The following is a 24,248-nucleotide window of genomic DNA, read 5'->3' on the forward strand; positions in this document are numbered from 1 at the left end:
ATATGAAACCACCAACCTCTACTCTGTACAATCTATAGGTTTTTTTTTTAAAGTGTATATTTAATTTATGCTGGTAGGTTCAACATCATCCTGCTGGTCGATATTCTTCTGAGTCTTCACCATTTTTCTTAAATGTTTCATTGATATTCATTTCTTTCTGCTCAGTTTAATATTAAACTGTTAGTTCGTCTACATTTGTGAAATAAACTTTTAGGAGGAAAAAAATACCTAGTAGAGTGACAAAATTCCTGGTCATTTTGTGGTAAGGTTAATTAAACTAAATTTTGAACAAAATAATAAGAGCTGACATTTCTGTCGTGTTTAAGGTTCACAAGGCTGTTTAATCTATATTAGATCATTTGAGTCTTACCATAATTGGGGAGGTAAATGCTTTTATTTGCTCTATTTTACAGAGGGGCAAACCTGGGGCTTAAAGATGTGAAGTGACTCGGGTCACACAGCTAGTAAGTTTGAGGCAGGATTCAAACTTGGGTCCAATTCCTTCTCTGCCTCTTACTACTATCAGCAAGTTACTTAATAGTCTCTTTGGGCCTTAACTTCCTGCTGTGTAAAATGAAGGGGTGTGGCTAGATTGACCCTAAGGTCCTTTGCAGTGCTCAGTCCTTGAACATTAAGGATGTGAGGCAGAATTCTAACCAAGGCCTTCCTGTTTCATCCCTCTGACCACTGCACCACACTGACCCTGAGTTGCCCCTCTGATCACTATATCACACGGTCCCAACTGGCCCCTGTAGTTCAGGGCCTCGTTGTCTCTTACTTTGGCTACTGTAACAGCTTCCTAGTTGGGTGTCTCCAGAAGTCTCAAAATCTTCTCTTTTCTTTCTCTCCTCTGTCTCATTTGTCCCCTCTTTCTTTGAAACGTTGCTCAGATCCATCCCTTCTCCATCTTCAGAGAAGATGGGGGACCGACATCTTGAACACCTCCAATACAGCCTCATTATTCCTTTGCTCAACAGTCTATTCCCTTTGCCCACTGTAGCAGAGCTGACCTTTGTTTGAGCTCTTGCATTATCTGGCCCCTACCTACCTATTCAGTGCAACGTCTTCCTGTACCCCAGTAAATACCTTCCAGTGAACGAGCGTCAGACCTTTTGTCCACTGACCCCATGCAGTAGCACTAGAGATATGTACAATGACCTATACAACCAGAAGGTTTTCTCTGATTCTCCAATAGTCAAATAATGCAGAGGAGATTGCTGGGTGTTGAGTCAAAAGGCCTGAATTCAAATCCTGATTTTAGCCCTTACTAGTTGTGGGACCCTGCATACGCTGCTTAACATCTCTGTGCCTCAGTTTTTTTTATCTGTAAAGTGAGGGGGTTGGACTTCATAATAATCTATGAGCTGTACTTTCATTATGTTTATATACATAAGCATACCAGTCTACCAGAGCCATGCCAAGAAGCTGAATCGCTTCCATTTGAACTGTCTTAGGAAGATTCTGAGGATCACATGGCAGGAAAACTTACCAGACACTGAAGTCCTTGCTCAAGCTGAACTGCCAAGCATTCAAACTATGCTTCAAAGAGTGCAGCTCTGATGGGCAGGTCACATTGTTCAAATGCAAAATGTACGCTTGCCAAAAGGACTATTTTATGGAGAACTCGCATGGGGCAGGCGATCACATGGGGGTCAGAAGAGGCGATACAAGGACACTCTCAAGGTCTCTCTCAAGAACTTTGGATTTGATTGTGCAACATGGGAGACACTGGCACAGGACTGCTCAGCATGCTGTGCCCACATCAGAAAAGGTGCTGTGCTGTATGAGCAAAGCAGAATTGAGACAGTACAAAGGAAACGCAGGATGCGCAAATTTGGAGTATCCATGCCAAAAATTCATATGAACTATCTGTGCCTAACCTGTGGTAGAGCATTCTGACCTCGTATTGATCTGATCAGCCATGGTCGCACACACTGAAACTTCACTTTATCTTGGTGATGTCATTTTGGTCCTCTTCAAAAACGAAGGACAACAACCGACCATATATAAGCCTATCCTCCCAGAGTAGTATTCTATCTCCCTTGAAGGCAGAGGCTGTCATTTTTTTGTCTTTGTATCAGCACATTGCTTAGCACACGGTTGATTCTTAATCATCCAATTCAATTTAATTCAACAAATGGTTATTAGGCACCTACAAGGTTTTGGCCTCGTGTCCAGAACTGAAGAAATGAAGGCAAAACTTAGAGTTCCATCCTCAAGAAGCTTGAATTCTTTTTGGGAAGGCAAACGACGAGAACCCACATAAATACCAAATATATAAAAATTAATCACAACATAATATTAGGAGGGAAATACAATCAACGACTGGGGAGGGATGATAATGTCATGGTCAACATTTATATATCACTTTAATATTTGCAAAATATTTTACATACATTCTCTCATTCGTTTCTTGCCACCTCCCTGGGAAGTAGGTGCTATTATCTCCATTGCTTCCTGCCCTTCAAGAGGGTTTGCTGGTCTCCGGGCTAAGGGAACCCATCAGGATAGAGACTGGCTCTCTCCCAGGGTCATTGCCTGTGCTGGGCAGCCCCTCCTCTGCAACTTCTGTGGTCTTGGGAACTTTGAGAGAGGGAAAATTACTTGTCCAAGGTCACACAGCCACTGTGTATGAAACCAAACCTTCCTGACCCCAAGGTCCTCTATAAACAATAATCTGAGAAATAGAAAAAGGACAAATATTCTACAAATAGATAAAATCTGGCTTCTTTTCCCCATTCTTCTGACTTTTAATTGCTGCCTAGTAGGAAGAGCTGGCCAGCAATGCTTTGTCAGGTGGCTCCAGGCTAGTTAATTGGGCCATTCAGAAATCATCTGACTTCATTTTCTTTCCAAACTTTTGTGGTTTTTTGAAAAAGACTTGATTATTTCCCAAATAGCCCTGACCCTAAAACTGCCAGGAAACTGTGACCTGACTTAAGGTCTGAGCCCTTGGGAGACCTTCTCTCTTGGTTATGATGGCACCTTGTACAGTTCTGTGGAGAATAGGTGTTTGGGGTGGCTTCTAGAGATAGGACCCTCTGAGAAGAGTCCTGTCTCTCCTTGATATAAGGTCTTGGAATCCTCTTCATTTGAAGGCAGGAAGAGAGAGCAAAGAGTGCCTTCTTAAGAGAATCACAAAGACTTCTTGGTTTGTCCCCAACCCTCCTGGCTACTGGCTCTGCCCCAGTTTGGTGTCTCTCATTTGGTTTTCTTTTCATTTTCTGCTAGAAAGGGCCTGGCTCATGAATGTTAGGATTTCTTTCATGCATTTCTAGATCATTTATTCATTCAATCATTTATTCAAAGGGTATTCACTTATTAAGCACCTACCACATGCCAGATATTGGGACCCCAAAAAGGAAAATGAAAAAAGTCCAGTCCTCAAGTTTAGATCTCATTTTGATGAAACAATATATACATAGATAAGCAAATACAACGTCTGTTCAGTTTCCTTCCTCCACGTTTCCTAAAGACGCTTTGTCCCCTTCACTCTCTACCCCATAGAGTTTTCAGGCTGTCATCTGTTCTTAACTCCCGGAAGGCAGGGACTAATTCATTTTGGTTTTCAATCTTTAGATCTCCCCTGCCTCCAACAGTATCTGGCACATAGTGGACATTCATTCATCCAGCAAGCGTTTATTAAATGCTTAATAAGACAGGATTCAAACTCGTCTTCCCTGACTCCAAATCCAGCATCCTATGCAATAGAACACATAGCTGAATGAATGCATAAATGAATAAAAAGACATTCCTTAAGCTCTGTCTATTGGGCACTATGTTAAACACTGAGAATATAGAAACCCCAAATGATCCATTTCCTGCCCTTCCAGAGCTTCCTTTCTAGTCATACAAGCACAAGAAAAGAGAATGTAAAGCACATGCTAAGGGCATATGACACACAGACACCTACAAATATACATGTATATATATAATATATATTATATAAATTATACATATGTACATATAAAATCTATTTCTTGCTTGTACACAGTTATTTGCATGCCATTTCTCATCCCATCTCCACACAGGATAAACTAAAGATAGTTGACAGATGAAAGGCATTAGAATTAGTGGGAATCAGGAAGGGCTTCTTGTAAAAGGTGGGATTCTAGCTGGGGCTTGAAGGAAGCCAGAGAAACCAGCAAGCAGATGTGAAGAGGGTGAGTATTCCAAGCAAGCTAAGAACCTTTGTCCTAAATGCTCTTTTCTCCCCCTCTTCTCTCCTTTCCAGAGCATTTTCTTCACATCTTTGATGGAGTACTCTTCCCATGGTTAATTTATCATTCTAAGACTACTGTTATCATCTCAAGAAGCTTGGATGATTTACCATTGATTTGCAAATAAAGTGCACATTCCTTATCTTGGCATTTGATGCTACCACTTCCAACATGACTCTGATTGACCTATCTAACACTCTTTGCATTCTCTGGACTCTGTCCAGCTAATTAATTCCCTTCCTCATCCCCCCCAGTCCTCTGCATCTTAGCTCATGCCTCCTCCTCCAGACTCCTCCGTGTCTGGCAATCTCACAAACAGATGTCCAGTGGAGATGAAGCCTGGCTTTTGAAAGCTCTCTGTAGCCCAGGTGTTTCCTGGGAAGCATTTCTGCCAATAGAGAAAACCCTTTTCTCCCTCAAAACTCTGGGGGTGGAGTGGGGGTAGGTGGGGCAGCTGCCACATCCATCATTCCATTATGACTTCATGTTCTGGCCACCTGGGGGATCTTACTTGGAAATATAGAATCACAAAGAATCTCAGGGCTGGAAGGGGCCACAGAGGCTGCTTTGGTCCACCTGGAGGAGAGCAAGAATACCCTCCACAACATTCCTGACCAGTGACCTTCCAGCCCTTACTTGTAGATCTCCAGTGAGGGAAGCCACTATCTTCTGGGGGTAGTCCTTTCCACTCTGGGATAATACTTTTTTCTGAGGGAGTTTTTCCTGACATTGAACGTCTGTCTCTGACACTGAAGGAAGTTTGCCCTTCTACAACTTCTACCCATTTCAACCAATTGATCATCAGACATTGATTAAGGGTCTCCACTGTGCCAGGTACTGTCCAAAGTGCTGAAGAGACAAGTATGAAGATGATACAATCCTTGCCTTCAAGGAGTTAATGTTCGGTTAGGAGAGCCAATGTGCTCACATATGTATTTAGGGACATACAAAAAAATAAAGACACAATACATTTAAGTTAATTGAAAAGGGGAAAGGGAGACACACACTGCAGTCAATGAGTGAGCCTTGATTAAGTGCTGGCCTAAGTGTCAGACACTGTGGTAGGCAGTGGGCTCACCAATGGAAACACAATGAAATGATCATTGCTCTTAAGTAGTTTACATTCAAGAGGGGAGATAGCTATGAGGGGAGAGTATGAAAGGCCTCATTCAGAAGGAGTCACTGGAGATGAATTTTGAAGGAAAATAGGGATACCAGGAAGTAGAGATGAGAAGGGAGTACTGTCCAGGCATGGAGGGAGGGAATTGAGTGCAAAGGACGGAGATGGGTAATGGAGGGTGGTGTGTGAGGAACAGAGAGTAAGCCATTTGGCTGCACCACATGCTTCCATGAACAAGAGGAATGAGTAGAGAGATTGGAAACACAGGCCTCCTCTCGGGCTGAGGAGAAGAAATCCAACTCCCCTTTATTGTCACAGATCTTCAGATACTTGAAGACAGCCATCATGTTTTTTCGAGTCTTCATTCTCCAGGCTGAATATGCTTCCTTTGGCACAATCAGTCATCTGGGCTATTCCTTCTGCAGGGTGGGAGGGCTGCAGCTGGATGGTGGTGGACAGAGTCCCTGGACCTCCCCATTTCCAGCCCAATCATCTCTTGGAGTGGCCCCACTCTCTTTAGCCTCGATTCTAGTTTTAATATCCTTCTTTCAAAAATTCTCTATAATCATAATCTTCTGCCTTTTTGTCTCTTCTGTACACTCATGCCTAGGTATTTCTCCAGATCCACATTGATGCCTCCAGGGCCTTGATCCCTCTTCTACTCTCCAGTTATCACATCAAAGTCAACAAGTCCAAAGTGAACCTCACCTGTTCTCAGACCATCTCCTCCATAGCCTCCCCATCCACCAGGCTACCCAATCCAGAGGCCATTGCCTGGAGGAAATTCTGCAATAGTACCCAGCTCCCAGTACCCAGATGAGTGACTATCTCCCAGAAAATTATTTTAGGAAAGTCCCAACCATGCTTCACTAAACTCCATGACATTCACTCATCTTCTTTACAGTCTTAACAGCAATTTTGCTTTTGAATGCATTGCAGTTTTGGAGCCATGATTAAATCAGCTACGTTATTGTTCCAGGATGGGACATGTCAGTCAACTTCCCTATGGCCTCATTCACTATCCCTGTAACTTTCCAGATGAAAGTGACACACTCTAGACAACATTCCAGAGAGAAGTAGCCTTCAGGTTTGTCTCCCTGACTCAAGTCTCCCCTCAAGGTATCTTTCTAAAGCACTAGGTCACCCTGCCCACCCTCTCAATAAATTCCATAGGCTCCCTATTATTCCTGTTAGGTTGAGATATTTCAACTCTTTGCTACCTGGGCCCTTTCTTTTCAGGCTTCTTAAATTTTATTTCCTTTCCCACATTCTACGGCCCAGTCATGTCAGTCTTCTGATGTTCCTTTCAACCATACCCCATCTCCAAACTCCATGCATTGACACTGGCTGTCTAAGATGCCTCTATTTCATAGAGAGCAAATTTGCCTCTAGACCCATCCTCTGCCCCCAATCACCTTGTATATAATTTGAATTTATTTTGTATATAACTATTTGCTATTGTATATTCATTATTCACAGATAACTACATGGCTGGATTGTAAATAAACTCCTTGAGGACAGAGATTGTCTCATTTTTGTCTTAGTATCCTGAGCAACTCACATGATGCCTGGCACATAGTGGATGCTTAAGATATGCTTGATGATTCTGATACACAGGTCTAAATAAGGTATCATGTATTTCGTAGTGTTGATTCTTAGCCAGTAGAGTGTATAGTCTCCAAGAGCAGGGACTGTCTTATTTTCCCTTTATGTATGTAGCGTGGAGCATGTTGCTTGGCGTATAATAGATACTATAAAATCTTGTTGAATAAATGACAATGATGAAAATAATAACTATAATAACAAGTTACATACATATGTATCCATATATATGTGTGTTGGTACTAAATTAAAACAACTCTGAGGTACCACCTCACACCTAGGGATTGACTAACATGACAAAAAATGAAAATATTGGACATTGGAGGGGAAAACTGGCATACTAATGTATTATATTGGTGGAGTTGTGAACTGATCCAATCATTCTGGGGAGCAATTTGAACTATACCTAAAGGACTACAAAACTTTGGTACAGCATCACCACTGCTAGGTCTATATCCCAAAGATATCCAAAAAAGGGAAAATTACCTATTTGTATAAAAATATGTATAGTAGTTCTTTTTGTGGTGGCTAAGAATTGGAAATCAAAGGGATGCCTATCAATTGGGCAATGGCTAAACAAGCTGTGATATATGATTGTATTATGGTGCTAAAAGAAATGACAAGTGGGATGATTTCAGAAAAACCTGAAAAGATTCACACGAAGTGATGCCAAGTGAAATCAACAGAACCAGGAGAACATTGTATACAAGTAACAGCAACATTGTAACAATGATCAGCCGTGAATGGCAGCTATTCTCAGCAACACAATGATCCAAGACAATCCCAAATGACTAATGATGAAGCATATTATCAGCCTCCAGAGAAAGAACAGTTGTTGATTGAATACAGATGGAAGGAGGCTATTTAACATATTCTGTCTTTTATTTTTCCTTTTATTTGAGTTTTCTGGTACAAAATGACTAATATGTGAGTGTTTTACATAATTGCACATGTATGACCTATATCTGATTGCTTAGTGTCTCAGGGAGTGGGGAGGTGAAGGAGAGAGGGAAGAAACCATAAAATTTGGAACTTTAAACTTTAAATAAAAATGCTAAAAAATTAAAAAAAAATGTGTATGTATACACATACATGTGTTGTTGTTTCTTCATAAGCTCATTTGGGCACATCTTGGAGTGGTTTGCCATTTACTTCTCCAGTTTATTTTACAGATGAGGAAACTAAGGCAGACTAAGGATGAAATGACTTGCCCAGGGTCACACAGGTTGTGTCTGAGGCTGGATTTGAATGTGTGTGTGTGTGTGTGTGTGTGTGTGTGTGTGTGTATCTATCTCATTGAGATTTGTAAAGCCTTTTAGAAGTCAATCTATTGTCTCACTTGATCTCTTTGGGTCCCTCTTTTCTCTCCAAATCTCCCATGTCCAATCCCCTCTGTGCCTCCTGTCTACCCAAGACTCCATACTGTGATTCTGAACACCACTTCGTGTGTTGTGGTAAGGCCAGGGGATCTTGATTATAGGGTCCATTAATAGATTTCAGGACATCCATGAACTTAGATATTAAAACCCAGCAACATTACATTATTTTTTTCTACTAATCTCTAACTGAAATTTAGTATTTCCTTCAGTCATGGATATAGACAACAAAACAGGATTCTGAGGAGTTGCTGAGGCCCTGCCAGACTGTCCAAGGGATCGATGACACCAGAAAGTTTGAGAAGTCCAGCTTGCTCTAGATGTTTTCTGAATACTGAACAACCACCAGAGTTTACCTGTCTTTCCAGATATCATTTCCTCAGACTCTCCCTCTAAGACCTGACAGCCTAATTCGTGCTAAAGTGTTAATAGCTGCTAAAGCTAATGTACTTCTTTGTTGCAGCCCCAGGTAAGACTCTTGTATTCTAAAACATCCTGTCATCAGCACCATCTATAGTCAGTGACATGATCTCATAGTACATAAGCATGCATTAAATTCCTCTGGGCAATTGCTTTTAGATCAGGAGCTTGGGAGGAAATCCCAAAGAGATCTGAATGTCGTCTGCAATTATTGCATAGGCAGCACTGATTGATACTTCTTCCTTTATTTTTGGGCTTGTCAAGTGCGTGGCTGGCTCCTAGGAGCTGAGGTTGGGGCAAGATGGACCACCAGCATTCTATCCTCTTCACTAGGGCATGGCTAGCACCTAGGGGTTGGGGTAACATGGACCACCAACATTCTACCCTCTTTACCAGGGCACAGCTGGAACATAGGTGATCGGGTTGGGGCAAGATGGACCACCAGCATTCTGCCCTCCTCACCAGGGCATGGGTAGCACCTAGGGGCTGGGGTAGGGTAACATGGACCACCAACATTCCGCCCTCTTCGCCAGGGCCTTCTGGTGGCTGCTGGCCAACAAGGAGGGTTTGAGTTCATTCCTCTCTGGGGCAGTAAACGTGGAAGTAATCGTGGTTGTTAGGATTCATTAATTGCCGGGATGCAAGGAGTCGTCAGGACAGAACAAATGGCCCCAGTTCTTGCAGATTTATTTCAATGTGCTCATGCTAATGCAGGATCAAATTCTGGCCCCCATGTCTACAGACATGTGGAGAGATTGGAAAGAGATCAGAGAAGATTCATTCAAAAGGATGGAGGGAGGGAGGTCTTCGAATTCTCAGGGCACTCCCTTCCCCCAGTTGCTCTCTCCCTCTATCATGTTGTAGACAGATTTGGATGGTTGCTTGTTGAAAATGCCAGTTTGGTTGGAACATAAGGGGTCAAGTGTGTTCCTCAGTGGTTAGCACAGTATATCGTATATAGCAAGTGCTAGTGTGGTTTGTCCTTTGTTCTAGAAGGGGACCATGACATCAGGGAGATGAAGACATGACTTGCAATTGACTTTGATTTGAATGAAGGTCTGTGCTAAGAAACCAGCCTCACTTTCTCCTACTTGTATATAGTAAGTGTTTCATAAGTGTGTGTAAAATGAATGAATGAAAAAGGAGCTAGGAAGTCTGGAAGGGTCTGCTCTCTCCCCGTTCCCAAGCCCTCTAGCTAAGTGCATTTGGAGAAGGAATTTTTTAGAAGAGGAAAAAGACCACTCAATGTCTTGGACAGAATCCTGTGCTCCAGATAACGTGATTGAGGGGTGCAAGCCACTTCAGCGGAGGGACCTCCTGGTCACTGCCTATATATGCCAGTCAGTCTCCCACCTCTCATCCTTTCAATGCTCTCTCTGCCTTTACGGCCATTTCCTTATCAGTCCTATCCTGATTCCCCCACTTGCTGGCATCCAACTGCCCTATGGTTCCGTTTCATTCCCTTTGTCTATACTTCGTATCTGTTTATTTATCTGGATGCTTTCCATTTTCTGCTAGTAGAATATATAAACTCCTTCCGGACAGGGACTGTCTTCTATATGCTTGTATTCCTATTTCCCGTGATTAGTACAGTGTCTGACACAGAGAAAACACTTCATTAATGTTTGTTGATTGACTAATTGCCTGTGGTCTTATCCCAGGAGAAAGGAAGCTCCTTGAGAGCAGAAACTGCTGCTGCTTTTGTCTATCTCCAGAGCCTAGCAAGGTGCTTGGTACTAAGTGGATGTTTAATAAATGCTTGTTGATTGATAATTCCACAGTTTGTTCAGTCTTCTCAAGTGTTGACCACCTCTTTTCTCTAGTTCCTCACTGGCACAAAAAGCGCTGCTATAAATATTTTGGTATAAATTGGACCTTTGTTTCTGAACATGACCTCCCTGGGCTGTGTGCCCAGTGCTGGGGGAGCTGGACCAACGGGGCTGAACAATTTGGTGCCTTTTTTTCAATTGCTTCACAAAACCTCCCCCTTTACTCTTGAAATTTTCTCCCTGCTTTGCTTCTATGATGTTTTACCATGCTGGGTCTCTGTCTCATTCTCTCTTTTCTCCGCCTCTCTGTCTGTCTGTCAGTCTCTCCCCATCTGTCTCTGCCTTTCTCTCCTAGTTCTCTCGCATCCCCTAAGTGTGAGTGTTCTCAAGGCTCCATCCATAATCTCCTCTTTTCTTTTCCTCTCCTACTCTTTTCTCTCCAAACTCTCTACACACATATATATCCTTCGGTAAATCTCAACCACTTCTAACTTGGGACTATCCTCCTCTATATGGCTAATTCCCAGACTGGTGTTTTTAGTCCAACCTCAGTGTAATTCTATTCTTACCTTTCCCAGTGCTCGCTGCCCACTCTCTGGGGACCCTGCTGTCACCTCAAACTCCTTAAGTCCATAATGAAATTCATTATTTCTCACCCACACCAACCCCTTCCTTCAACCCTGGCACTGACTTCCATCCCCCAAGTCCTTCGATTTCCTGGAGGCATCTTGGACACTTCCTGACCCTCCAATTAGCCACCAAGTCCTGCTGCTTCTTCCACAGCCATGCCTCTTGGTTCCTTCTGTTCTATTTCAAGTCTCCCACCTATTCTCCCCCTCATTATTCACTCCTGGATTTTGAACAGAAGCTCCTTGAGGACAGGGATTGTTGTGCTTCTGTCCATTGGGTTCCCAGCACTGGATCCTTTTTTCCAGCAACCTAGTGATTTCACTGTTATAGGAAACTATCAGGAAGGAATCCCCTCTACCAGTGCAGCTCAGCCCTTCCTCAGAAATTTAGAGTCTTCGTTGGCCAAGGGCCCCAAGAAGTCACAAGGTTTGTTGGTGTCTGCAATGGAGTGGAAATCCTAGTTCTTTAACCACTGAGCCACACTGCATTGCCTGGAATATAGGAGGTTCTTGAATTCAATTCAATCCAACAAGCATGTATTAAGAGCTTAGTAGGTACCAGGTACTGGGATATAAAGAGTGAAATAATCCTTTTCCTTTAGGAACTGACTGACTGACCCAGCAGCCTGAGGTCTCCCTTCCTACTGGGCAGGGACCAGATCTCCTACTTCTTTTTCATTCTCCATAAGTACCTAGCATACATAGCAAACACAAAGCTGATCTATATCTGCTGCTTTAACTTCATCACTCTCTAGTTTCCTGAACCCATAACAATCTTATGTCCATGTTGACCAGTCTGCTAATAGTCTCAGAGATCACCAGTGACCTCCCAATCTTCTAGTCCAGTGGCTTTCCCCATTCCTTACTCTCTGACCTCTAGGAGTGTTGGTCACTGATGATGCCCATCATCCTTGTGCAAGGCTCTCTTCCTACAGCTTCTTTGACACACCTATGTCTTTAATCCCTTGTGTTTCCAACACCTTCATTTCTTTCTCTTTTGCTGACTCTTCCCCCTTCCCCTTTAGCCCCAAATGTTCCCTTAAGTGCCCATTCTTAACTCTCTGCTCTTCTTTCTTTACTTTCTCACCCTAAATGAGCCCATTCACTTCCATGGTTTCAACTATTGACCTAATAAGGTGAGACATAGTGGCTTCTGGTTCACAGATTTGGATTTGTCCCAGTTCTTTCTACAGGGAGAACTAGCCCAATGTCACCCAATATCAAACATGGCAGAGAGATTAGAAAGCACTTATTTTCATTTGCATATTGGCCATGCCCACCTGGACAACTCAGTATCACCTCAAACTCAACATACACAAAATGGAAGTCATCAATTCTCTCCTCCTCTCTCCCCCTCCAAACTGAAAGCTCTCCTCCCAACTTCCTTCTTGCTGAGGCAATCAGACCCCAAGCCATCCTGGACTCTTCTCTCTTCTTCAGCCCTCTTCCATTCATTCAGTTGCCAAGTTGTATGGGTTCAAATGGCACATTACCTCCCTAGCATTGTGTAGTGGACCTAGGGCTGCCTTTAGCATCAGAAGACCTGCTTACAATACATACTGGCTGAGTGGACTGGCTGGGTGACCTTGGGCAATTCATTTGACCACTCAGGGCTTCTGTGGGGCAGCTAGGTGGTACAGTGGATAGAGCATCGATGCAGGAGTCAGGAGGACCTGAGTTCAAATCTCACCTCAGACACTTGACACTCACTAACTGTGTGACCTTGGGCTTAACCACTTAACCCCAATTGCCTCATCCTGGGTTATCTCCACTCATCCTGATGAATATCTGGTCACTGGATTCAGATGGCTCTGGAGGAGAAGTGAGTCTGGTGACCTGCACAGCCCTCCCTCACTCAAAATGAAGTCAAGTGCAAATCATGTCATCATTTCCTCTGGAGGCATGGTCTTCTTCAGTAACAAAGGACAAATGCACAGGGCTTCTGTACTCAGCTCATATAAGTTACCCTCTTAGACTTGATCTTAGCTAGCTCTTGCTTGAACGATTGTACTGATTTTCTAATTGGCTTCTCTGTTTCTAGTCCTCCCCCCTCTCTAATCCATTCTACACCTGACTTCTAAAATAAGATTCTCATTGCAGAGGTCTAGGCACTTAACCGCCCCTTCCCCACCTTCAGTGGCTCCCTCTTGCTCAAAGAACAAAGTACAAATTTCACGTAAGCCTGCCATGGAAAGTCATTTGCAGTCTGAGTCCAAGTCACCCTTCCATCATCTTTTCACACTGATCTCCTTGATGTGCTCTATGTCACTGCCAAAGGTTTCACTGGTGTCTTTTGTTCCATCCACATATTAGCTTATCAAAGACCTTTTCTACTGAGGCCCTGACCAGGTGCCCTCTTCTCTATGAAGTCTTCCAGGATTGCCTCCTACTTGTTACTTCCATTTCAAAGTCTTCTCTCCCTCCTTAAATCCCCAAGAGCCCATGGCTGGACCCTACTTCATTCCATATCACACTTTATCTTGTGTTCTACTTTGACATCTCCCCTAGTATACTATTATCTCCTAGAATCCAGAACCATAGGTTATGAGCTGATCTCTCTCTCTTCTCCCCTTCCCTCTCCCCCCCAAAAGCTGGATTTATAGTCTTTGGGAAGACCTGCATTCAGATCGCACCTCAGACAACTAGCTGTGTTATTTTGGGCAAGTCACTTGACTTCTTGGTACCTCAATTTCCTCATTTGTAAAATGGGGATAACAATAGAACCTGCCTACCAAGGTTGTTTTGATGATCAAATGAGATAGCTTACATTGTTTCCCTTTCCCACAGGTGAGCCTTTCCTTTTAATAAAGAAAATTATATAAGACTGACCAATGCACTGACTAACTCTGAATATAGACATCGTTCCACTCCCAAAGTCCTTCCCTTCCCTCTGGGTGAAATTTTGCTTCTGCTTTGTTGCTCTCTGAGATTCTCTCTTCCTCCTCTCGTACACTCTTTCTTTCTTGGCTCCTCTTCTTCTCCTCCTGCTTCTATCTTTCAAGTTTTATTGATGCCCTGACCCCCTGCCAGCCCCTACTGTGGCTTTAACAAAGAAAAAGGTAGCTAGCCAACCAGCCAGCACTTCTATTACACTTCACAATGTATGAAACATTCCAAACTTCACATTTTGCACATCTCCAATGAAAGGGGAATGTGTATTTCCTCCCTTGCCTTCTCTGCCTCTTCCTTTTTTCTTGTCCTCTTTTTGTCCTTCCCCTCCCTCTTCTTTGTGTCTCTATCTATCTCTCTGTCACTTTCTGTCTCTGTGTCTCTGCATCTCTTTGTCTCTCAGTCAATCTCTGTCCCTCCCTGTCTCTTTAGTCTTCAAGTTTTATTGCTGCCTTCTACTTTTACATTGATGTTGTTTCTGGATATCTCCCCTCTCCCCTGAGCATTTTCTTTTTTAGCAAAGAAAAAAAATAAGCACAAGTAACACTTTGCAGAGATTAACAATATATGTAACTTTGTACACCCATAGGCTCCCAACTCTTTAATGAAGAAAGGAGATGCCTTTTTTCATTTCTTGTCTTCCCGCTCCTCTCTCAGTTTTTCTTGTTCTCCTCCCCTCCCCCGCAATTCTCTCTTTCCAACAAGACTCCAAGTTTCCTGTTCTAGTCAATTTGTGAAACACGAAATCTCCCAGTGGAGGGAGTTTAAAAAAAAAAACACCCAGGGAGATTTATTCCATGTACCTTTTTTTTTTTTTTTTTTAAAGTGAACAATCTAATCCTTCCCTCACTGGCTGGATGTGTTTATCCAGGGATTCCACGTGGGCTGACTGGCTCTCATCCCCAACCAGATGTTTTCAGACACGATCTCGTTCATTCTAATGAGCAGGTCATTCATGGTAAGCCCTAAGGGAGCATGGGAGCCCTCAGTTAACAAGTACGTGCAGAGAAGGCGTGCAGATCGTACACACTGTATCGTACAGAACGTTTGCTGTAAGTTACTCGTAACCAGACGGAAACATATGGATCCTTGGAACACGCCCTGGCCCTGCCTGCCTTGCCAGAGTAGTGCCTATGTTTAGAAAGGTTCCTACTCAAGTGGGTCTTTGCCCCAAGCTAAGGATTCTGGCTCTGACGGCCTCTGATCTCAAGCCAGTTAAGAAGGTGCTCTTCATGATTTTACTGAATGTTGTCCAAAGCCATCATACTTATAAATGGAGAGCCAAGGGTCCATCTGGGGGATATTTCTTTGTTCATTACCTATTATGGTAGGTATAGGTACTCTCACCCATGACTAGAAGTGGAGAATGAGGCAGGGACAGTTTGTGACCTTAGAGGATACCAAGATACCCTCAGATCACTTGGAAAAGACTCCAAAGGCCATCTGGTCCAACCAAGACCTGAACAAGAGTCTCCTGGACAACATGTTCAATCCTCAGTCATTCAGACATTTCTTGAAGGCCTACAGTGAAGGGAAGCCATCAATGTTCCTTCCTCAATCTCTTCCACCATAGCCATGCCAGGCACCAGGCACTGGGCTAAGCACTCTACAAATAGCTAATTTGACTCTGACAACAGCCCTGTGAGATAGGTGCTTTTATTACCCTCATTTTACAGTAGAGGAAATTAAGGCAGGCAGTTTAAGTGATTTACCCAAGGTCACAAGTTTAGTAAGAGTTTTGAGGTCATATTTGAATTCTGGGCTTCCTGATTCCAGAGACTCCACTGGCCTCTTTGCTACTTTTCTCCCTCTCCTCTGGTACATTCTCCTTTCTAATGATGAAGAAACTGAGGGTCAGAGAGGCAAAATGGATTGGCCATGGTTACATGGCTAGCAAGTGTCAGAGGCAGGATTTTAACCTGGGTCTTCCTATCTCTAACTGTTCGCATCCCTGGGCAGCCCCAAACAGAGAAGTAGTTACTAGCTGAGGGGGGATCCCAGGCCATGAGGACAGGGTAGTGTGGAAATACATGATATCTAGAGTCAGAGGACCTGGGTCCAGAGCTTGTCTCTGATGCTCACTATATGTTTGACCTTGAGAAAATCATTGCACCTGAACCAACCTCAGTTTTTCAATCTGTAAAATGAGAGGGTTGAATTAGAAGCCCTCAAAGTTCTGTAAGGCTTAGAAATATATGATATGGGGGGGTCAGTGGATAGCATGTTGGGCTTGGAGTCAGGAAGCACTGAGTACTCAAACACGTAGAGCTGTGTGACTCTGAATGCGACACATAATCACGATTAGCCTCAGTTTTTTCATCTGTGAAATGGGTATCTATTATCTCTCGCAGTTGTCATGAGGTTAAAGTCAGATAATATTTGCAAAGCACTTTGTAAACCTTTGCAAAGGGAGCTGTTGTTTTTGTAAAAATCACAGCACATCTTTTACCCTTAACATATGTTCTACATGTAAAGAGCTGGATGAATCTTGACAGATAGGGAAAGTGAGGTCAAGGGAAGTGAAGAGACTTGAGGAGGGCTGCATGGCTAGGCTGGCAGAGTCCAGACTCAAACCCAAGCCTTTCTCCTGCTTCCCTTCTCATTATATGCTAGGACCAGGTAAATTGGTAGGAATTTCAGAGGGCTAGGTACCAATCAACCAATCAACACCCAGTATGTGAAAGTGCTTGGAAAACCACAACTGTGAAAAGGAAGAGCATGGTTAAAGAGGGAGGGAGGGAGCTGGTTTGGGTCTTGTCCAACTTGACCAACTCAGGAGAGGCTGAGAAGCAATGAGGAGGCCAAGAAGGATGTGGAGAGAAACTATGAAATGCATGTGGAAGATGTGCTTGGGAAAGCGAAAGGTAGAACATGTTCAGCAGATCAGGGCTGTTTGCTAATGAGGAATTAAGAGGAGAGGCTCCCTCTCAGTCTGCTTTGTAGATACCTATATGATGGCTCTCCCATTAGATTATAAGCCCCTTGAGGGCAGGGGCTGTCTTTTTGTATCCTTGGTGCTTGGTGCAAAGTAGGTGCTTATGAAATGTTGATTGATTGATCGACTCCTGCAGAGCAATTCTGCTCTAGGTAAGGACCAGAGAGTCCACGAAAGCTTCAGTTTTAAAGTTTAGGAAAGAAAAATAAATCATAACAGTTTGCAAGTTAGCAGTGCTCTATGTACTAGTCTCACAAAAGAATGCTTAAACAGTCTTGTTGGAGGTTTTTTGAGTGCTGATGGGGCAACACTAAGAAATGGGGAAATGATGAAGTATGTCAAGTGCTGGCCTTGGAAGATGAAGAGCGTGATATAAATCCTGGCTCTTCTTGTTAGCGCTTTGTGACTTTGGGCATGCGACTCTACCTCTCTGAATCTCAGTACTCCCTTCAGTAAAATATGGGGCTGGACTTTGACCCTATCAAGGGAGTGTGACTGGGATAGAGGGAAGCATTTCAGTGAAATTCACTGATACCTTCCTGACTTTACGCTACCTTGTGATTTCCCAGTGCTTTCTACCTCCTTTGCTGAGGTCTGTAATGCTAGTTGGGCCTTTCTGAACACCACAATTTCTGGGGAATACAAGTTGTGTGTGACCCAAGATGGGCAACCAAGGGCAACCGTGGTTTGTTAAAAGAGGCCCTTCATGACCTAGTGAAGGAAGTAGAGATGGGGAAGGTGAGGTAAAGTGATTTGGTCACATAGTAAGAAAGGAAATCCAAAGTCTTCGGGACTATCACTTCTTTGCTTCTTCTAGAAGGTCAAGCTCTTTCTGGACTTTAAAAACTGAGTTTGAATTAAACAAGTCCTCTTCCTCTTCCTCTTGCACTTCCTGCAACAGCAGAGGGAGAAGGCTGGGGTTGGAGAGGTAGAAGTAACTAGCTCTCTGAGAGCCATGGAGGGCCCGATGTTACCCCTGACTGTCCTCTAGTGTTGGGTGCAATCTATTACTCTTGTGAAAATACAAGAGTATTTTATTGACAGGATTTGGCCCTTGTTACTGAGGAGAGTGAGTTTCCTGCATTGGAAGTTAGATGTCAGTCTAGTACTTTGTACACAAAAGGTGTTTAGTAAATAATTGAAGAATAAATGCCATTTTGACAAAAAGAATGATGGCTTTACAATTCCTGTTATTGGCAGTTGAGACTTTAAGAGCTTCCCGGATGATCAGTAATAATGCTAACCCAAGAAAAGAACAGGAATGAACATTTGAAAAGGGAATCAGACCCACTAAGCTTGATTTCAACTTTTCCCTGGGCTCTCTTACCTTTGAAGTCCCCTTGCCTGGACACAGACATTGGAAAATACCACTAGAGAAAGAGAGGAGATTGCTCCGCCTGGCCAGGACCCAAAAGAAAATAATTATATTTGCTGACCATATATGTTTTTCTTGGGAGCTATTTTCATTTATCTGGTTTCTAAATTGAGATCTGGTGATGGGACCAGTGTCAAGTATTTTGCTGAAGCCAAGCAGACCAATTCCCCTTTCCCACCTAGGTATTTCATGGAAATTCCATTTTCCACTGGGAGTATCAGACATGCTTGTGAATTGGCACAGTGTTGAGGAGAGCTACAGGCAAGATATTTTTCGCTTTACCAGGTCAGGTTGGTGGCCCCTGAGCCAATGTTCTGTCTGATCTTCAGAGGAGAGACCAATAAGTCTGGGGCTCTTGGCATGCCACAAGGAAGACTGCCTCAAGTCAATTTGTTAACACAAATTCATTTATTAATGTCTTAATGACAAAATGGTGGGTTGGGAGGAGATGTGCTGGAGAGCCCTTAGATCTCATGACACAGACCTGGGGTGGGACAGAAGTCTCTGTATGGGGGTGAGCAGCTTCTGGCAGCTTCTGATCTGACCTAATTATTCTTGTCAACTAGATAATAAGTAGGACCTGCTTCTGACACACACACTGACTGAGTGATCCTGGGTAAGTCACTTCATTTCTCAGCATCCCAAGAAGTCTTCTAAAATGAGGATTTTTAACCTTCTTGGTGTCCTGGTTCCCTCTGGTGATCTAGTGCAAACTATAGTCCTCGTTTAAGAATAACACTGATAAATGCGTAAAATAAAACAAAGGGCATCCCAAAAGTCTTCATGAATTTTGAATCTGAGATTAAGTGTGAAGACTTTTGGGATTTCATGTATATAGTATTATAAATGAAAATCATTATATTGAAATACAGCTATCAAATTTTTTCCTCAAGTTAAGAAGCCCTTCTCTGAGTCTATAAGGGGTGGAGAAGGTGCCAATTTGTGCTGATGAAAGTAGTTTCCTTACTGGAAACTCTACCAGTGAAATCCCAATCTTGTTAAAGACTTGCTGAACACCCTTCCTCACCTCTTCAACTCCCCACACCATTCCCCATTCCCCAGGCTGCTGAGACCATATGATCATAGGTTTCGAACTATAAGGGACTTTAGGGTTCACCTTGTCCAATACATCAGTATTAGTTGAGGAGACTGAGACTGAGAGATAGTAAATGCCTCAACCACAATCATAGTAAGTGGCAGAGCTAGGGCTCAAGCCTGGGTCCTCTGAGCCCAGACCTAGCCTTTTTATGAGAACTGTTGAAGGAGTACAGGGGCTGGGGGCACCCTGGTTCAAACCCCCACCACTCTCCCTAGCTACATGCCTGAGTGAGCTGTCCTTGACTTGACCTCTGTGTGCTCTCAGGGCTTATGGTAACTTACCACTGGTCTGCCAGGTTAAGAAGGGAATAGGCAGTAAATTAGATGAACAAAAGAAAATTTCACCAAAAAATCCCTCCTCGAACAAAGAGTTCTAAGAAGCATTCTTGTTCTTTGAGAAGTGGAGCTCACTTCTCCCTCCTTGCCCATTCGTTGCCCTGCCTTGTCATGCACAGTTTAGACTAGTTGACAGAAGGGATTCGAAGAAATAAACTGTGAAATGAAAAATCAGTGGTAAAAGGCTGTGCTTCTGTGGTGTCAAGTGGTTCATGGGCTCCTGGTGTCACCTGGTGGCTCCTTCCCATCTCGGTCCCCTTAGCATTCTTCTGTTAGTAACAGGTAGGGCTTAGAAGAAACTCATGACTTTTTTGAGGACTCTTTAGAAAGAACATTGGATTACCCCTAGCTCCCACCACCCCATCCTTCTTCACAGCAAAAACATTTAAACAAAGTCAACCCAAGTAGGGCTTATTTGCCTGTGGATACCACACTCTACAGCCAGAGGACCCACTTCTCTTTGGAGAGGAAGAAAGTGTTTCTCTATCAGTTCTCCCAGGCAGAGAGTCACTGCAGTCTAGCAGTGTTTGACTGCTTTTTAAGATTGTCATTCTTTACATCTTTGGACCCACACTGTGCAGATTTTTCTCTTGTTTACCCTTTCCCCTTTTTTCATCAGTTGATGCAAAGCCTTCCAGATTTTTCTGAATTCCTCATATTTGTCCTTTGTTACTGTGCAGTGATACTCTGTTACAATGATGTAACCCAATTTTTCAGCCATTTCCTGATTGATGGGTGCATACTTTGCTTCCAGGTTTTGTTTTTTCCATCACAAAGAGTGGTGCTATAAATATGGGGCCCTACTTCCTATTACTGACCTCTTTGAGGCATGTGCCCAGGAGGAGAACCACTGGGTCAAATAGTATGCAAATAATTGAATTCCTTTTCTTGTGCAATCCCAAATGACTTTCCAGAATTCTTGGAACCCTTTCCAACAATGCATTTATGTGCCCGTCTTCCCACAGGACCTCCAATATTAGCCCCCCCCCCCCACAATTTGCCCATATTAAGATGAAATTTCACAGTTGTTTTGTTATGCATATTTCTTATTAGCAGCTTGGAGCATTCTTTCATAGGTTGTCAATTGTAATTTTTCTGAGTGTCAGTTACTTACCTTTCATTTATTGTGGGCTGGGAATTTAAGGCTAGGCCTCTGTCTAGGCCTAAAGAGCAAAATATATGTTGTAGGAAAGAAATTAGCAAATTCATGAATTAAAGTTTACGGCAGCTAGGTAGCATGTAGGTGGATGAAGCACCAGCCTTGGAGGCAGAAAGACTAATCTTCCTGGTTCAAATCTGGCCTCAGACACTTGCTAGTTGTATGACCATGGGCAAGTCACTTAACCCCGGTTGCCTCAGTTCCCTATTTGTAAACTGAGAAGAAAATAGTAAGTCATTTAAGTATCTTTGCCAAGAAAACCCCAAATTGAGTCATAGAGAGTTGGAAATGACTGAAATGACTGAAAAACAACAAAGCTTGCTTCTCATCATTAGTTCTCTGGAACTGTGGTTGATTATCATGTTGAACAGAGTTCCTAAGTCATTCATAGTTGTTTGTTGTTATAATACTGTGGTTATTATAAAAATTGTTCTTCTGGTTCAGCTCATGTCACTCTTTATCACTTCATATGACTCTTCCTGGGTTTTTCTGAAATCATCCTCTTCATCATTTCTTACAGCACAGTAGCATTCTATCATATTTATATACCATAACACATTCTCCAATTGAGGGTCATTCTTGTAGTCACCATTATAGAAAGAGCAGCTAAGAACATTTTTGTGTCTATGGGTCTTTTTTTTTCTTTCTTTGATCCCTTTGGATGATAGCCCTAGTAACACATAAGCCAGTGTCTTGCTTTGATCCATATTCTTTGCAGGATAAAATATTTTATCCATATTTTTTCATTCCCTTCCCTGTGGAGGGAAATGAGACACCAACTCCTTTGTGGTCATTTCTTGTAAATCATCTTGATTCCTGTCCCAAAGATCATTGCCCTGGCAGGGAAATAATTACACAACAACAGGAGCAGGTTGATGCCTTCTGTCTGTCATCTGATATCATTGTTATGTGTTCCAGGGATGGCAACCATCTTACTTTTCCTCTGTTCCTCATCTTTCCCTCTATCTAGTTAAAAAAAGCCTTCCCAAACCTTTTCTTTCCATCCTTAGCATTCTTTGCCAACCTCATTCCTTTTGTCTGAGTGCTCCAGATGTTTTTCTTTCTTTTCCTTTCTTCTCTTGACTTGTGATCAACTTCTCTTGGATTGCTGTTTTAGGGAAAAGACCACTGTTTCACAGCCATGCTTTACTTCACTCCCTATTCTCCATCTTTATTTTTCTACCCGCCTCTTCTGTCTTGCCAGCTGCCTTATCTTTTCCTCTTCCAGTTCTGGAACCAAGAATGGGGATCAAATCAATCCTGCCATTGTTCCTGGATGGGGTGTGTCAATTTACTCCCTATTAGGTACTGGGGACAAAGGACAAAACAAGAAATAGTAAATGCCCTCAAGGTGCTGATGATCTCTAAGATCCCTTCCAAATCTTTTATTATAATTTCGGAATACTCCATGGACCAGTATGACTTATGGGAGTTTTTACCCTGGATGTGTGTGATTGTATTGGTGAAGGGTAAACTCCATGGAAAAAAAAACCCTCCTTCAGCTAATATGGAGAAGTTACTAGAGTTTTCTAGCTGATCTCTGGATGGGGAAAAATTCCTTAAAGGTAGGGACTATATTTTATCATTGTCTTTGTATTCTCAAAGACTAGTAGATAGCTGTATTTCAATATAATTATTTTCATTTATAATACTATGTACACAGACTTGCACCTTAACAGATGCTGGTGGATTAACTGGTAGAAAGGTGTCTAGCATTCAGAAAGGTTATGATTTGCTCAGGGTTACCAGGGACCTCACTTGGGACCTGTGTTCAGGGTCTTTTTGACTATGAGTGTGGTAGGGTTTTTCTTCACTTTGCCTTGCTGCTCTAGGACCTATCAGAAAAGAGATCTAAGAGTTTTACTGTATAAGAAGGTAGGATATTCAGTGGGTAGTATGACATTGTCAGTTTATCCTGAATAACAAGTAATGGAAAGAGAAATGACTCATAACTGGAGATCCCCAATTGAATTGTGGGTAAAAACAGAGACTAGCTGGGAAAATGATAATAAATAACACTACTGATTGAAAGACTGTGCTGAGAAGTCAGCATTGCCAGACTCCAGAGGGAAACTGGGATATTTCTCTTGGTGGAAAAGATGGTAGCCACATGATGGTTTTGAGAAAGCATTTGAAAAACCATTGGGGACTAAGGAAGTATCTGGAGAAACATCTGCAGTGCAGACTCAAAGGATGGATAGAAAGATAGGGTGAGACAAAGAAGGAAGTGCCAAGAGAAGTCAGGGTTTGCTCAGTATTATTGTTTAGTTTTCTTCCTTCCTGTGACTTTAGGTAGAGATACGTCCTACCCAGAATGGACTGATGGCAATAGTTCTTCTTTCTCATATTTTGAAGAGAATAAAGTTGTAGCCTGGTGCCTGGATAACACAACTGGATCCTCCTGCTTACATGACTCTTTGAATTCTAATCTGGTTTCCACATGTCATTTTCCTTTCAAAGTCATGAATCTTGCAATGAATAATTAATTCCTTGGTTGTTTTAAATCTGGTTGAGTTAAAGTGCTTTGAGAATGCCTTTGCATGCTGATATATTTAGAATGTGAATCCCTTTGTAATTTCTTTTTAGTCTGATCTATGACAGCTGTACTGTAAAATCTTTTGAAACTACTTTCTCCTCTGTGGGGGAAATGTGGTTCCCTGAAAACAAGGCGCTGGATGAAACAAAGTTACTGCGGGCGTCTTGTGAGCTCCATGGAAGCAATGTCATCAACGGCCATGGAGAGTTTTCTGACTGTACGGTGGGTTTTCATTACAACATTATTAGAGAAACAAGGTTTTTAGGAAACCCGATGTCAGAGTATGTTTTTGACCAAGAGAGATTCTCAGGGTCCTTTCTTCTCACCATAGTCCACAAGAAGCATTTATTAAATGCTTAATGTGTTCAGCTCTGGCAATACAAAGGTGAGAAAAAACATGGTTCCTGACCTCAAAGGGTGATGGCTAAGGTCACACAGTAAGAAGCAGATATGGGATTCGAACCCAGGTCCTCCAATTCCAAGTCTAATGCTCTTTGTACTATAGGTGATGATAATAATTGGGACCTCAGAGCCCAAGGATCTTGTCCAACTCCTTTTTATAGAACAGAGGTCCCTCAAGTTACATGGTACACTCCTCCTTCTAAATAATAACGACAGGCAGGATCTATATAATACCCTAAGGTTCACAAAGTACTTACATACATTATCTCATTTGATTCCCACGATCTTGTGAGACAGTCAAGTCAACAAACATTTATTAAGCACCTACTATTTACCAGGCACTAGGGATGTAACAGAAGGCAAAAAATAGCCCCTGTCCTCA

Source organism: Notamacropus eugenii, chromosome 2 (assembly GCF_028372415.1).
Source record: "Notamacropus eugenii isolate mMacEug1 chromosome 2, mMacEug1.pri_v2, whole genome shotgun sequence".
Classification (NCBI taxonomy): Eukaryota; Metazoa; Chordata; class Mammalia; order Diprotodontia; family Macropodidae; genus Notamacropus; species Notamacropus eugenii.